Source organism: Sturnus vulgaris, chromosome Z (assembly GCF_052056855.1).
Source record: "Sturnus vulgaris isolate bStuVul1 chromosome Z, bStuVul1.hap1, whole genome shotgun sequence".
NCBI classification, from domain to species: Eukaryota; Metazoa; Chordata; class Aves; order Passeriformes; family Sturnidae; genus Sturnus; species Sturnus vulgaris.
The window spans coordinates 16,627,185-16,644,898 of NC_142283.1; the positions used below are offsets into that span (position 1 = coordinate 16,627,185).

General features: G+C 35.4%; 1 long non-coding RNA gene across 1 annotated transcript; it reads left to right on the plus strand.

The window, feature by feature from the left end:
- Positions 1 to 1,548: 1,548 nt before the first annotated feature.
- LOC148219711 (uncharacterized) lies at positions 1,549 to 15,218 on the plus strand. Its single transcript, XR_015799684.1, has 4 exons — positions 1,549 to 1,676; positions 1,823 to 1,948; positions 6,718 to 6,790; positions 15,199 to 15,218. It is a non-coding gene; the product is annotated as an uncharacterized LOC148219711 (long non-coding RNA).
- Positions 15,219 to 17,714: the final 2,496 nt, after the last annotated feature.

A 17,714-nucleotide genomic window follows, 5' to 3' on the forward strand; every position in this document is an offset into this window, starting at 1 on the left:
GGTAGTTTCCCTCATATAAGGGGGTTTCCATCTTTGCTTTCTCATTCTGCAAAGTTTTATGCAGCTTAAAAATTTGAATTACTGGGAAAGCTCTGGGCAAAATCTTAAGCAATCTTTCTCATATCATAACAAATATTTTCACGCTTAACAAAACCTCACACACTTCTCCCCTGTACAACTTAGAGGTCACATGACCTTAAGATTTTTCCAGTCCTTTTTGGGACACCTCAGCTGCTCTATCAGAATATTCCAATCCTGCTACATTGCAATTATGCCATATTACCATATAATCTCAGCTACAGCCAGGGAGGACTTATTTTTTTAATAGTGAAATAGCATTTGTGGAAGGACATGGTGCATTTCAATGCATGCAAGTGTGTTTGTTATCTCTTATTCCAGTTAGAAGAAAGATTCTTCCATTTTAACCTCCTTTACCTGACTAAGTTCCCTTTAACCTTCATAAAATAGACTGCCTGTAGATAATGAGAAAATTCTCTGGGAGTAAAGCCTGGGAAATAAATGCAAATGATGAGAGGTTGTCCTGACCTCACAGCTTTTCAAAGGGAATAAACAAAAATACAAGTAAACATTTTTCCAATTTGTGATTTTCTGTAGATAAAGAGAAAATGCTAATCATTCTAATTTCTTCCTGCTGGGGAAGCAACACATAAAAATATATTAACATGCAAGGGCCAACAGGGTTAAGCTGCTCAAACACTGCCATTGATTGCTTCCCCTTTCCAATGTGCTTACTTCTCAACTAGTACTAAGTAGCACTTCTTTGCAGTTATGCTGTAAAAGTTTGTTCCCCTGAGAATGTCTTGGAGCCTCTGCTGTTGAAACTGTAATTACAAGGAGGTGAAGTATTTGACTAATCAGCAGCAGGAGTCTGTAGGGGTCCAAAGCTAAATGACAAATGCCAATATCCACTTAAGTTTTGTTGAATCAACAAGCCAATGTGGTGAAACCGATCCATCATCTTGTCACCAATTTTCCTTGCAGTGTCAGAAGCCTGACAATTAAAAAAAAAAAAACAAACTTCTAATTACTCATCACTCAGCAGTGATTGCAGGCACATGATAAATAGGTTCTTTCGCTTTCCCTCTCCAGCACCTGATGTCTCATGTTCTTATTTGTGTATTTTCTGAGGCTGCTGTAGATTCCAATCTAAATTTAGAGAGAAAAAAAGGTACTATAAATATAAATAGTTTGGATTTTAATTACTGTTCATTAAAGAAAGTTAAACTTCATGTCCAATTTAGAGAAGGAGTAAGCAAAATTTGGAGTGATATAATTCTAAGTACCAAACGGTGAGTTATTCCTCGTTTTTCACTGACAATGGTCTTAACCAAATTTTGTGAGCATGGTCTCAGAACAGGACACAAATCAAAGCAAAAGTCTAGAATTTAGCAACATGAATGCTGTAGAAACATGACTTTTCTATTTAGTAGAGAAAGAATTTTTTTCAGAAGCTATTAGATAGCATTAACACAAGGCAGGAAGCAAAACAACATGTGGCTCATGTGATTGCTCTCAACTAAACAGCACCTAAACAGCTAAATACAGTCAATACCCACAGTTGCTAAGTAACAAATTGTTCTATAACATCCTCAGAGGAAATCTGCCGTTCTGCAGCTTAATTTATGAATATTTCATTTCAGCCTTCTTCATTAAAGGTCAGTGTTACCTCTCTATACGGAGTTCAAGCTAAATTTAGTTTTAAAGGAGAAAAGTGAGATGAAAAACGAGGTTGAATTTTTCACAAATGGAACTGCCATTATAAAACTGATTTTCTAAATCTCTTTTTCCATTGGTATCCCAGATTTTGTGCAAGGACACATGGTGTATGCATTTAAAACACACTTTTGGAGGACAAAAGGCCCTAATGCAGCCATGACCAATGCTGCTGATGATTTGGTATTCTTCCTGACCTATTGAGTTGAAACAGGTAAGCAATTGGAAATTATTAACTTATTTACACGTTTATGTTCTGGCTGAATGGGGGATTTTAATGTAAGAATCACATTAAAAGTCCTGCTGGCTAGCAGGAATCCAAAACTAATGTGTGGATTCTAAGTATTGTTTTTTTTGGTCTTTTATCTGCTCAACAATAAATTAACAAGACAGCATAAAATATTTCCTGATCTCTTTCAAACATCTGAAAACGAAAACAATAAGCAGGATTTACTTTTAAATGCATAATAATACATGCATACATACATTTAAATATCCACTAGAGCAAATTCTAGATGAAGAAATAAATCTTCCATTCTGAACTCCTGATAGTTGTGTCATTGCTGCAAAGATGGTATCACAGCTGGATACTAGAAATTTTCTACTGTTTTCTAAATTTCTGCTTAAAAATTTCAAGAGGCAAGAAAATACATAAGTAAGAAAAGGAAAACTCTACCTACTGAGGTTTATGTTAACAGACTTTTTACTTACTACTCAGAAAAAAAATAAGACAGCAAGAAAAAGAAACAAAAACTAATATTGCTACTGTTTTATGGTTTGTCTTGTTTCATAGGAGCTATTGAATAGGATCACAGATGGAATAAATACAGTTATAATTTAACTCATTAATATTTTGCCCCCTACTACAGTTACAGAGCCTTATGGATTTCAAATTGAAGCTTAGATACAAGATTTCAACCTTTGGATTTAACTCTGCAATAAAATTTTGTAATACCTTCTCCTCAATAATCTTCCTAATTAATTATAAATAAGTACTTTAAAAATATATGCTCTCTATATGCATGGAGACTTTGTATCATGAATAAAAACTACTGAATCAAACTTTCATTTTTAGTGCATACCCTGAAGTCAAACAGGACTTTTCTGCTTATCAGTGAGCTTCCAAGTATCACTTATAAATTTAACACTAGGGCAAGACATGAGCAGAGCTGCGAGAAAGTACAAGGAGCCAGTAAAGGGCTAAAAGTCAGTCATTAGCCTGCAAGAAGTCAAATACACAACTACTAAAGCAGACAAGACCACCATAGTTCTCATAGCATTGCAGGTAGTCTGCTTTGCCAGCATACACCTGTCAGTTCACTTCTTTCCTCTCTAATGCACCAGCCTGTCCAAAACCACGATGCATCATGGTTGCATCTTAAATGCATTCTACCCTGCTTTTCAGTGCTTCGTTTCCATATAAAACTGTGTTTCTTTTCCTGCCTCCATTCCTTCCTCCCTGTTTTCCTTCCTTGAAGGAGAGCTGTTGCTACTACATTGCTTTTTGGTTGTTTTCCAGCTTCTCTGTGTAGGTAGCCAGGGTGTGATTTTATCTGTAGCACGTTTCCTGGAACACAGGGTGACTGGCATGGTCAGCAAATGGCAGAATAATTTCAGTAGGTTCAAATCCCAACCCCTGTGTCATCCTTGCCGTTTTATTGGATAAATGCACTATGCTATAATTACATTTTTGGTGGGTAAAGTCATTGTCTTTCTAAAGCAGTGAAAAGAAGAAGGAGAATTTAGCAGTAAATAGTGGAATGAACAGTGACCTGCCCTTGCCAGGAGACAAGCACTAGCCTCCTTGTGACATAGAAGTAGGAAATAAAATTCCTCTCCTGTTGATATTCTCATGGGTCTTATTGTTACTACAGGGACTAGCAGTCTGGTTTTAAAGGACGTGGGTTTTTTGTGTTGTTGTTCTTTGGGGTTTTTAACCTAATTTTGGATAATGGTGTATGGATGCTTAGGCTGTTTAACTAATTGTGCATTAATGTGTATTTAATTATTTGTCCTGTTGTGGCAATGAGTAACAAATCTTCCTCATATATGTGACCAAGGAAGTTGCATGTTGGACTTCAAAACTGGTGAGAACTTAAAAGTATCCCCATCTGTACCATGAACAGTGAACTGTGCAGTGGAAATGGCATCTCTGCTAAAAGTGTTATGACTGCTTGTGCTGTGCCTGAAACATAGTGTCTAGATACCAATTATTCGAAAAGAGAGTGGCTCAGTTGATTTATAGAAGTGCTTGTCATCAAACCTGATAAATGTTTATATGTTGCACCATGAACATTTTTTCTGCTTTTCCTTCCCCCCACCATTTTTTAGTAGTGATGCTACACTACTAAATGTCATTTTAAATAAACATGTGTCATATCATTTAATTACTCATCTGCACACATTATTTTAAAATCTGATACAATGGTACATGCTTTAGTGACTGCATTAGTGGTGCTTACCTAAGTTTCATGGCAGAGAAGGCAAAGCAAAGTACCACGTTTCTAATCACTGAATGATCTTATGTGCAATTAATTTTTCACAGTAGAGATAACTCTTCCACTACAGCTAAAAAGACAGTCACACTTATTTTTGAAGTATTTTTAGGCCATTAGTCCATTCAGCAATAATAAATGCTAATAATTCTGGTAATATAGGTGGAGGTTTTTTGTTACTTTGGTGATTGGGATATCTTTGTTTGGTTGGTTTGGTTTATTTATTTATTTTAAAAGGCTGAATGCTTCTATTTGGAAATGCTTATCTAATCTGGCTTTCAGATGTGGGCTTAAAAAATAATTTCTGATTGTTTAGCTTTAGAGCTGAAAAAACTAGCAACAATGAATAATTTATTGAATGAAGTTAACATGCTTTTCAGCTCACTGAATACTTATATAAAAATCCTGATTCTCTTGAATGTGCTCAGTGTTTGAATGTCCCCGTTCATTTAGTGTGTAATGTCATTTTAAATATTCAGATCCAAATTATGTTACTTATGACTGATCAGATATCATAATTACACTTTGGGTTCTTTAAGCATGCATTCAAATGTTTTCCGTTTGTACTGTTTTGTACACAAAATGGAAAATTAGCCCTTTGTGGCTCCAGCAACACGTTTTTCTACTTTGACTTACAGTTCCCCAGTTCATAAGCATCAAGATGTTTATTGCAAGCTGAGCTTCTTAGAAAGTAATAAATGCTCAGTACCAACCACAGCTCAGGCTGAGACTATTTACCTTGACTCAGCTTTAAAGATTGTCACTCCTCCAGCTGGACAGGGTCTGTGCATCAAGGTCTTCGGATGCCACAGCTACCAGCCTGATGCATCCAAATAAGGCACTTCCAGTTTCAGTCAATCCTACTGGAAGGACAGGGAAGGTGGTGGCTGATGATGAGCATATTCTGGTCCATGTACTCTCTTTGCACTGGGGACATTTAGGGATGAGAAAGGCCCAAGTCATTTCACACAGCTTTCCAGGACTGGTCAGCCCCCAGTGATGCCTGCTTATAGTAACTAGGAATAAATTTCTTAGTATATTTTGCCTTCTTGTGTGATAATGAGATTTTTAGGTGGAGATCTTTTGTGTTGAGGTTCATCTTTATAAATAGAGATTATTCAAGCATGCTCCCAACTCACTGAGAAGAGATTTTGTGGTTGCCTGAAGAACTGGGTGTAAACAGGACTTCCTCTGAGAGCAGTCTTCCAGCTAGACCCGACTGTGTCTTTGCATTAAAAGCTGTATAACTGAGAAGACAATGACTGTGAGGAAAAATTATAGAGATATAGCAAAGAAACTAATTCCAAGGTTTAAAAAGCTGATAAAATACAATTTTTACTCCAAAACTTTTGTTATCAAATATCTTGGATAATAAAAACCATAGGCATGTAGGTGAGATTCAGAGTAGCACATTGAACTGAAAACATCCAAGCCCATCAGCTTTCTAAAGTGCAACATATATGGTTGTCTGCATAACAGATTAATTCTAATTTTTTTATTAGGAATATATTTTTTATTTATTTTAGTTGAAGGCAAGGCAGAGCTACAAAACCTGCTTGCTTGCATGAAGATAGGTCTACAAAGAATAAAAGTTAAATGCAAGGAAGAAATGGTGACTGGAGCTTTAAAATATTTTGTATTCATGTCCATGTATGCCTGCAGCTATGAGCAAAAAAATCCCAAAATGTGTACTGTATAGTATGCACTATATACACCATGTACCATATACTTAGCAGAAAAGTAAAGATATTTTTTTATCTGACTTAGCAATCACCTTTTATTTACAAAAAAGGAAAGAAACATGCTTACATAGAAATTGATCTTACAAAACAATGTATTACCTCTGCAAACAGGGTTAAGTTTAAAAATATGTACTGCTTTGTAAGCAACATGCCTCATTCTATCATACTTTTTTTTATTATTTCATTGCCAGAGTTTGCTATATTCAGTTTTAACAATGAGAATTTAGAAACATTTTCACTGATAACAATATTTCATCAAGTTTACAATGGAGAAACTAGGATCAAAATGTGAACTCTTGCATTTAGCTAAGAAGAATGGCAACAGAAATGTGATGTGTGACTAGTTTTCCGTAACTGCCAGGTAAGTTATCACACTGAACCAGGAATGAACTCTCCTTGTCTTCAGCAGAGGCCACCAGAAGTCACTGTAGAGAAAACTGTTTAGTGGGGCTATAAAATGCTGTCAGTGAATATGAGATTCTGTAAATACAGGCTGAAGTCTGAGTTTCAATCCCATAAAATACTGGTTTGTTTTCCTTGATTGTTATTTTCTGGGGGGAGGTTGTGGTGGGTTTTTGTTTTTGTGGGGAGGGCTGTTTGTATGCTTTTTCACTTTTGATCTAGCTTATTAGATCTCTTGTTCCCTAGACTTGCAAATATCAGAAGTAAAAGACATCTGCCCATCTCCCCACAGAAACTATTCCATGGGTCTCTGGATATTGTATTGATTTTAGCTATTTTCACAGTGTGTATGTGGGTATGTGTACCTAACTATGAGAGAGTTTTGGACACAAAAAGTCCTCAGAATCTACAATTCAGGTAAGAAAAAGCCATTGCACTCTCATCTCCTTTCTTTCTTAGTATCTTTAACTTCCATATTTCTTTCACTATGCACAGGACTCACAATTATGTGTGTATTTTAAAATGTAAAAAGCTACAACGAATTTCAGCTCTTCAGGGATCAAGAAAAATGCTATGGCTCTGTCCAGACCAAATGAATCACAATTTTTGATGCTCAAACCCCTTTGTATTCCACCATCTTTTCAATATACAATAGTTTTCATATCCCCAAAATAAATGTAACTTGGCAGAAATAAACTGCTTTACTGAATTTTTCTGCCAGGAAGTTTTTATATCCTCCTGTCTTACCCTCTGAACACAGAGTCCCAGTTTGTGAGTCTGGGTGAATCACCTGGAAGTACAGGTGTGTATACTCTGCAAAAGGAGCTGCCTACCCTTTGACATAAACAGATGGAGTGCAGATTTACAGCAGGTTTAACAGAGAATGGACTGCAATCAAAATATCCCGGTTTTGATGCTGCCTTCTGCATATTAAAATTTCTGCAAACCTACTTTTACAAGTTGTGACTCAAGGCTCACATCCAGCTATTGCTCCTATGGCAACTTCTCTGACACTACATTTGTATTTTTCCCAGTATGGTACTTGTATGAAGCACCAGTGCTAGTCCAGAACACCAATACATCAAAGTGAATATTGGTTTCTACATTTAGAAACATTTAATAGAGGCTGTGTACTCTTCATGTTATCACCTTCCAGAGACTATCAGAAAAAAATGCAGAAGAAATGTCAGATTGAAGAGTATTCATCAAATCATTCCAAGTCAAGTTTCTGGGAAAATAAATTATTACTTGTGCCAACAATTGAAAATATAATTTAATTTTCAAGCAGGATTGATAGCACATGAACTATCTGCAAATTCATCTTGCATATAGCAGGTAATAGGGAAAGACATTTAAGAAAACAAATCTGAGATACAGATGGGTGAAGACCTTAAGGGCCCAGTTAGGATTCAGCCAGCTATCTTCTAGGTAAGAAATGGCACATAAAACATAATAAACATATAAAACATAATAAACAATCATAGCAAAACCAAAACAGAAAAACATTTGAAATGAAAATAGCGCACTTTCAAAAGTCAGTTGTTCACACAAGGTTAATCTGGTATATGCAGGCCAGTCCTGATTCTCACCCTCCCCTTCTCCATAGAGTTGTGGTATCATTGATAGACAACTTGTCTTCAAGCCTTTCCAACAGTGCCACTTGTAGCAAGGTCCCATCTAGCTTTCTCTAGCAGACTGCATCACATCTCCACTGAGACTCACTCAATGGCAGCCAAGCCTGCACTTCCATGGAGTGTAACTCAGGAGTACCAAGCAGTTTTTCTAGGGAGAGAGGTGACACCTGCTATTTTCCACACAGTTCACTTATTGCCAGTTCTGTTATTCTCTGGTTTTGTTACTTAGACTCAAAATTTAACTCTAGTTCAGGAAAGTTTTAGATAATTAGGTGAAGGTGTTTTTGTATTTGGCATGATAACCAAACAAACTGCTCCATAAGCTTTTTAAACCTCCCTTAAATTCAGAATAATTTATTTTGTCTTTTAATGGGAAAATTTGCCTTTAAAAAACTACTAACAAAATGGCATACTCTCAATTCCCTCAGAAATATCGGTGACTTTGTCTTTAATAATTTATTTTCATCACTGAATCCAATATTACTGAATATATTAATGCTTATGTAAACAGTGAACTTTCGTAATAGCTTTAATTTTCCTGAAAAAACTTTTAGGGATCAATCTGTAGTATCTCTGATCAAAGTACTGCTTTTTCCCAGACACTATTTAATTTACATAGTGTGTTCATAAAACTTAATTACATTAGCATATTTTTTGTGGGTGGCCTTTTTACAGCTCTTCCCTGAACAGATTGCTATAGGCCTTTATACTGCTCTTTTTTTTTTTTAATGTTTTAACGTTTAAAAATTATACAGCTATGATAGCATCATGAAAAAATGATGCCATTAGTGATAGCCTGAAAGAAAATCATTATAAATAGCAAAAAATAATGTAACTGGGATTAAGCTAAAAAAACCCCCAAAACCACCAGGTGCCTACATCATAAAATCTGTTTTCAAGACATACAGCAATATTTGAGGTGCAATCTAAGACAGGCAATTTCAAGGAGTCCATAATCCTAATGCAAAAGACTTATTGGGTCTCCACACTTGTTTTTCCTCTGTGTGACCTTGCATCTATCCGCTCAACTCTATATCTATCAACTCAACTTTAATAAAGAAGTTCTCATTTTAGGTTCTTCTGCTTTTTGACTCTCATAGGCAGATGCTTTCCAGGAATCCTGAGTTGAGAGAAGTCATAATTCAGTACCCTTATTCGTTGTCAACTGCTGTAGGCATATCCAGGTGTCCACAGCTCAGACCTATTTTAGTCTTCAGGGCTGAGCTCTTAACCAGGGACATGAAACAAACTGCAGATATCCTTTTATTCCAGGCAGATTTCTTTATGCAATGACAATCTTTCTGAGCATGCAGCTTTACTCTGTCTTCTCAGAGCTGGTGCTCATCTTCTTGCCCTCACACTTGTTACACAAGATTTCTTTGCAAAAATCTGTAAAACAAGTCATGGTCTCATCCAACACAACCACTTCTACCTGAAAACAGTGTCTTTAAAACAATTTAAATACTGTAGTTTAACTTCCAAGAAAATATCTATTTTTTTATAAAAATTACTCCCAAGGCAGTCATCATCTTCTCACTTCACCTGAATTCAGCAGTTCTTACTAGGATTAAGGAACTAAATAAGGCTGAAGATGTGAGAGTAAAATGTTCACTTTAAATGATACTCTTAAGTTTATCCAGAACACTAAATTTGTATTTTACCTAACAAAAGGGATTTTAAAAGAGAATGAGCTGTGTGCTCATTCAGAGAATGAGCACATTCATAGAACACATTCATATTCATTCATCATTCATAGCACATCTTCACAAACAATAGCCATAAACTTTGAAAGCTACTCCTTCTGTGCATGATGGTTTGCAAAGACCAATTTTTTATTTTTATCAGCACACTGGAAAAACATTGTAATCTGCACAACTGGTGGAAAAATCTATATTTCTATATAGAAATACTCAATTAACATAACCCTCCTAAAATGTCAGATTTTTAAATGTAGGTAAGGAAAGAGAGCAGTTCTGAAAGTGACGGAAGAAGAAGCATTCCTGTGAGGAAGTCCTTACGTGGTATTAACTTGCCATATCTTTATAAAAATTGTTATATGGCTGCATTTGGTGGAACTTCAATGAGCAGGTAGAGGAGCTCTTTAGGCTGGCTCAGAAGAGACAGTTTCCTCTTACATACCTCGCATGTTTCCAACAGAGGCACTGAGCCTAAGGTTAGACTGCGGATGTTAGGCTGTACATATGAAGAGGATCGCAGGAGATTCCTCTGATACCTGGCCAAGATGCAAGAGAAAATAATGAAACTTGGCTGCATCTCTCAGGACAAATTCCATATGTTCCATGCTTAGGTCACGAGAAAAGGGCACATCCCTAGAAACGAGTTCCTCAGAACAGAGGACGGAAATGCCTCTATGGCATCTCATCATCTTATTTTAATAGTTGCCAAAAGGCCAATTCAGGTTTTAGCATATGGCAGCACAGCCCTGAGGCTGCACTAAATTATGGCTGTATCCTTATTTCCAGCAGCCAGGAATTACTAGAGCATAGAGAGTTATTGGCTATGTCCCTTACTGCAGTAATTAAGACGGAGAAATATTTCACAAGGAGTTCTTAAGGGATATTTCTTACAGACATCTGCTGGGTAAGAGAAAATGAGTTGTGGTATCTTATGTGCAAATTCCTAGTTTTGAAATAAGGGGAAATATGCTAAAATAGAAGGTGTCACAGCCCTGCAATATTGAGAAAACCAGGCATGAAGCATAGCTCAGATACCTCTTTTTCAGCAGTCCTATTCCTTTCAACAGAAAAACCAGAGTATTCTCTACACACAGCAGAGCCTAGTCCATTCAATGACATGAGGACACACTTGACATTTACATTAACGGTTCTCTGTTTTGCTAGAGCAACTAAAACAATGCCAAGTAACAGTATATATGCATCACCCCAATTTAAGTGCTTTGGCAAGGTTTTCAATTGTGCAGTTCTGTGACTACTAGAAATGAAGTGTACGTTACCATCTGTAATTTTAATCCAATACATGAAGCATATCTATATACACACACAGATGTTTCAGGAAGCCAAGCCATTTATTTCAAAAACATTATACCCATCATAGCACAAAAATAAAGAAGATCCTCACATCACCTGAATTCTGAAAAGCTTCTTTCATCTTGGAAATACATCTGAAAATAATAGCATGTGCTGCTTGATGCAACAGTGCACCACAGTCACAGTGTGTGGCTGTGTCCAGAACCCTTCAGCTCTATTTCACACCTACAGGCAGAATCTCACCCTTCAGCACAGAGGGCTAAATTCATGGACCTAAACTCATAGAAATATATTGGGCAGAACTTGCAAAAGGATGGACTAAGAGCAAAGTGTGATGCTGAATCATAAAGACACAGACAGTTAATTGAGATAAGGTCTAATCTGAAAGGCTTTTGCAAGACGGAAGGAGCCATCTTTACCTGCTCTCTGGAATTCTGTGGAATAGGAAAATTCAATCAAGAGTAAGCTGGTAGTATATGTTGTCTCCCAAAAGTTTTTTGATAGGGACTTAAACTTAGCTCCGAGTACAACAAAGGGATGCAAGCTGCTAAAATACTACTAATGATCAAACATATGGTAAATTTAATTATTAGTTTTCATCCTGAGAAAATGCTGGCAGTTAAAATCCTGAGTGTCCATACTGATAATTACAAAGATGTTTACTGATTAATTTAGGTGCATACTTGTGAAAGGACAGTGGCAAGGGAAACCATGTGACAGAATATAAACCTGAGGAGTGATGGAGGTAATTAACTAATCCAAGTGGCTAATGAAAGTAATAACATCTTATCCCTTAAGCATTTAACTCCAGGTTTGGCTGCTGTATCATAGAAAAGGCATCTTAGAATGTATTAGAAATCAGGAAGTTCTGACAGCAGAAAACAGATGTGCTTAGAGACACAGAAAAAAATGCTGTAGAAGATAAATACCACTGAGAATTGACCTTTGGGGATATTGAACTAGAAAGGAAGTATAAGCTGTTGAAAACAATCAAATGGTAGAATGTAAAAAGAACAAGGAGGCTCTGTTTCACTTCCTCATTCAATAATCATAAATTTTGAATGCAGCCAACAATAATATCTGTATTTAAAAATAATTGATTGCTTATTCCCAGAAACACTCAAGTAGTTGACAACACTCATTGAGAAGAGCACTACCAGAGTCAAAAACTTACCAATATCAATGAAGAACTGAACTTGAGATGAGAAAGTAGAGAAACGATACTAAAGATTAAAACAACCAGCATAAATGCAAAAATGCTGTTGCTGCTGCTGCTGCTGCTACTACTACTATACTCCTCCTCCTTCTCCTCCTTCTACTACTACTACTACTACTACTACTAACAACTACTGAGCATAGAAATGTTCCCCTAATTATTAACATTATGAAGGGGATGAGCTACAAGTGTTTGTGATATAATTGTTAATTTGAAGTATTTTTACACTGAATTATTTGGACCCTTGATTTCATACATTCCATAAGCAGTATTTGTAAAACTTCCTGCTTCTGTTACTTCAATTTAACTGAAGAGAATAAAGCTCCTCTGGGATAATGGTCTAACATGTTAATGTTAATGATTTCCATTGTGACGCTATTCCTAGAACATCTTCCACATGAGATACACCTGTATTTCTCAAGTAGTTAACTCCAAAACCAATTAAATTTTCATCATTATTGATGATCCTTATGCCAAATCAGATTTTATACTTTGACAACCTATCCAAAGAGACATTCAAGATGAGAGAGATTCTTTGAATTTCATAAAGGCCCAGGCAAAACTGGAGATCTGGAAACCTTTTGCTGTCTGAAAAGGCCAAAAATTGCATGTCTGAGAAGTTGTCTCTGTTTCCTTTCTAAAAGCAGTCCTTCAGGGCATTAGTTGTAAGGAGCAGGTAAAACCAGGATGGTAGGTACACATGACTTCCCCAAATCTGAACTAAATTATTATTCTGGATACTTATTTTAAGCCTATTCAGCAGTTTGCTATTTTTCTACTTTGTTAATGAATTTTAGTGGAGTCATGAGCTAGCACTTCCTGCTTCCTAATTTGTATGAGCTGATCAAACTTCCACAAAAACTGTGTGTGACTAGTCAGTATAGCTTCATTGTCTGCTGGAATTAAATGATCCTCTGAATTGTGTTTATATCACACTGATGAAAGAATAGGAAGTTAAATTGCAAGAAGTTAATGGTTAATTGCTCTCTTTTGCTTTAAGACTTTGTGGGAAATGTGCTTAACAATATAGCCATTTACTTTGTGTATCTCCAAAAATTATGCTATTTATTATAGTCTTAAAAAATAGTACCACAGGGAATTAGAAATTAAATATCCCTAGCAAACTTTTAAAATTTTACATTTTAAGAAGTACATTATGTTTGAGATATGAAGTATGTCTCAGCAGGAAAACAACTAACACGTAGATTAAAAAGTATTTTCAAAAGTTTACTTCTGTGCTTATGAGTTCAGAACTGAGGGACTCCAAAGGAAAAAGATAACACAAGGGGAAAAAGGGCAAGGTGGATAGATTAAAAATGACTGAAATTTAAATTAGGCCGTTGAGAACAAGGGGTCATTTTGTTGCTCAACTATTTATATACTTTGAGAGCCTGAATTCATTCCATCAATGCAAATACAGTAATGTCTTAAAATTCTTAGCTCTTGTGCCGCACAGAGCTAGAAACTGGTGTTCAGTATTCTTTTTCTTTTACAGACTAGGGCACTAAAAGATATTTCAATAATTCCAACCACTTTTCTTAGAAAGAAATATTGTAGTAAACAGTTGCTAAGGTACTCGTAATGATAAACAAACTAGAATAAAATTCAGTTAGAATCTACTAAAAACCAACTTTTTGCTGAAATTTTTGAACTAATGAATTTAAGACTTTGTGATAGCTGTTACATATAAATTTAAAAAATACCCAAACTTTTTAGTGTTAAGGAAGCATGGCTTTAAAACAAAAACTATATTACAAGATCACTTTTTATATAACTTTTGTATAATTATTGAAATTTGCTACATCCAAATTTCATAGCTAGTGAACATGCAGTTAATACACATCTTAATTTTTCTTTCTTTCAAGTTCAAATTCGATTCAAATTAGATTAGGAAAATTTCATAATTTCATCATAAAAGTAATATCTAAGTAAAAATGCACTGTTTTTGAATACAGAAAATATGATGCATTTATAACCTAGCCAGCTTAACAAATTTTTATTCAAGTTTGTTTTTACTCTACAATAGTGTCCCTACTGAAGTATGCCTTCAGGAAAAGACTAATATATTTTTGGACAACTCTTCATAAGGATTTTTTTCTTGGGAGAGCACATGCAGAGGTCTCTCAGCTCACCCACTGACTCAAAAGGACTCTGGCAGGACACAATCTGACATCTCAGATGTCTCTGCAGGTTGAAAGCTTCTGCTGTGATGAAGATGATCTCATGACCCATAAAGTTTGATCCAAACCTCTAAGTCCATGGTGAATAAAAAACGAAAATGAAAGAAAAAAACTTGACTTCAATAGTCTGTACTGCTTAATTGTTATGGTGATAATCTTGAAAAAAATTCTTTAAGTTCTAATTCTTAAAGAAAAAAGAGGTTTTTCTCCCATATTGGGGACATGATCAAGAAGCATGTTCTAGATAAGCAATTGAAAAAGAGCAATGTCTAATCCTTTTCCTTCAAATCTGTAAAATCTGTAAAAAATTTCGCATACTTTGACAATGAGACATCAATACAAAATTACTATCAAGTCTCAATCTTCATTGAAGTTGCCCATTAAACAAAAAAATGTTGCCTGAACTGATTTGATACATGATAAGCCTATAAGAAAAAACAAAGGGAACATACTTATGGTTCCCAATTTTGTTTTATTAAATTGAAAATTTCTGTATCACAATTATGTATGCATTTCTGAAGCACACAGAACAGTCTTCACACACATCATATTTCTAGAACATCATAATTCTAGAATTTCTGTCTTTGTGTAATACTAAAAGCATTCAATAAGAGGAGTGATTTACTTGAGCACAGCATCAAATTTTTTTTAGTATCCATGTATGTGCTGCCTGAGATCAAATGGCAGTATAATACAATATATAAATGCCAATAACACTCAATCAAATATGATGAACAGGTTCTTGGAGCTAATAATTTATGAAATTCTTTCTCTTTTTCTTTCTTAGGAAATTAAGCAAAGTCATCACAATGATATAAACTCCTCCTCCTCAGGTAGCTTCTTTGTTCACTAAATTAAGTAGCTAAACAGTCTTTGATAGTCCTAATAAATGACTGATCATGTCAATAAAATTGAAAAATTGAACAATATTTTCATTCTCTGCATGATTTTATATTGTAAAATGTTCTGAATTTTCTGAAGTGACGTGAAGCATTCCCCAAGGACATTGGGATAATCTGCAAAACACAGAAATTGGTAACAGAGAGTTTCCATATGACCAGATTGGATTATTCTGTATTGCTTTCTTATCATACAAAGATATTATATGAAATATAATATACAATATCAAAAAGGGTCTCTAAAACACAGTGCTTGAATTAACTGTACAGATTTTTCTATCCAGATTTCTGGATGCTGACCAATATACATGATACATTTCATCTTTATGGGAAGCCAGAAGTTTAAAATTACTCCAAAGAGTTAAAAATTTCTCTAAAGAGATGTGGGAAATTTATGTGGGCAACTGGTATTGCATTCAGTGCATTACAGAGCAGAAGAACTAGTTTATACTGGTATACAAACATGCAGAGGACTATGGTACAGAGCTCTGCTACTTGCTTTTGTCATCTATCATATTTTGACAAGAAAAAGTGCTAAGCTTTTAATTTATTTCTATCCAGCCCACTTCTAGAGTCTGTGGATAACAAGTTTGACTCTCTAGATAAAGTTACACCAAGTGGATGAAGTAGACATAAAATGCTTCTCAGTTATAAAAATAACATATTTCCTGATATGATGTTTATAAAAATAACATATTTCCTGATATGAAGTAGGAAAAACCAGGTGTTAGTCTCCATGTCCATTTGAGACAGCAATATGGTCCTTCTCATCTCTTATTTTGTTGTCTCTTTATAGCAAGCCACTCTGATCAATGGCATAGATATAATGCCAGGTATTACACACATGATTCCCTGCTGTTTGACTTTAAATGACTATTACACCTCCTTGCTGACTTTGATTCCCTGGAAAAGAAGTGCTTGTATTAGCACAGAGAAGAAATCATATAGAGTAATCTCTCTGCTCTGTTCTGTCATGAGAAACCATTTCTTTCTCCAAGACCTCAATGACACCACAAGTCAATGCAGATTAATAAAACAAATTGAGACAAAAAGTCTGCACTGGGAAATATTTCTATGCTTGATTTTTTGCTTTCTATGGAAGTACCCAGTAAAATGTATAAATCCTATGACCTGTATGTTTCATCTTTCCAAACGTCACTTCTTAGGTGAAAGGAAGGAAGGACAGCTTGCAAATCAAATCATAGATAAGCACTGTCATGGTGTTGGAATAGTGTTCAATGTGAATGAATTATCTCTTTAGATATACAAAATCAATGTCAGTTGACCCCTCTAAAATGTCCTCATACATCCAGAAAAAAAAAACCAAAAAACCAAAAAAAACTAAAGCCGTGGCAAGTAAAATGATTGCAAAGCTAAAACAGTAGCCATGTCATTTGCAACCTACGTGGCTCTGCATACAGAGTGATTATATAGTATAGCAATAGAGAAAGTCATACAGTTGAAGCAGCAGGAATTGAATGCAAGTTTCCCACATCAGATAAACTTGAGTAAAATGACTGAAATTAATTTCTATTTACAGAACAGCAATATCTGTGTTATATCCTACGCATCCACTGTAGCAAGTCTGTCTGAGAAGACAATGAATGTAGATATGGAGAATAAAATAGCTTATTCATTCAGTGCTGGTAACCTCTGGCAGAGATGCTCTGAAGTACTTTGGTTGGGCACAGTGGAGGACCTTAACTCATCTATTATTCTCTGAGTTCTGTTCTGTTTACTGTCCCAATGAGGTCCTTTACTCTGTGTACTGTTTCTCTGAACTCCATAGGGCATGTCAGAAAAACTTCATTCATTTTTTGAACTCATTTTCTAAGTGTCATATTTGGATAGCTAAGACACCTTATCACTGCTGTACTAAGGATTCTTGAGACAATGGTCAGACAAGGAACCGGGAACTTCTGCTAAGCAAACATCCAGAAGCCCACTTTTTTTTATCACAGAAAGTGAAGAACAACTAACAGAAGCAGCAGAACTGCTCATGACAACAGCGTTAAAAGGATGTAATATAGGAAGAAGACAAGAACTGATCTCAACCTCCTCTTAAAACTTAGATACATTAGCTTCTGTAATTAGGAGATGAGGAAGCAAGTATCTCCAGAATATATTGACTGAAAATACTAATTAAAAGCCTAATACACGTTCATATGGAAAATCTGTATATTTAAGGAACATTACCATATCTTTTATGTTGAAGTCAGTCAAATAACAATTTCCTATGCAGAAATTCCTAATTGATTTGACCATAAAATAAGATTTTTCTTCAACAAAGAATGACAAAGTGATTAGAATCTTTATTTACATATGCAGGTATATACACACTTTCACAAACACAAGGAAACAGACAGCAAAAAAGGGAATGAAAAGACTTGATAATTCCACCTCA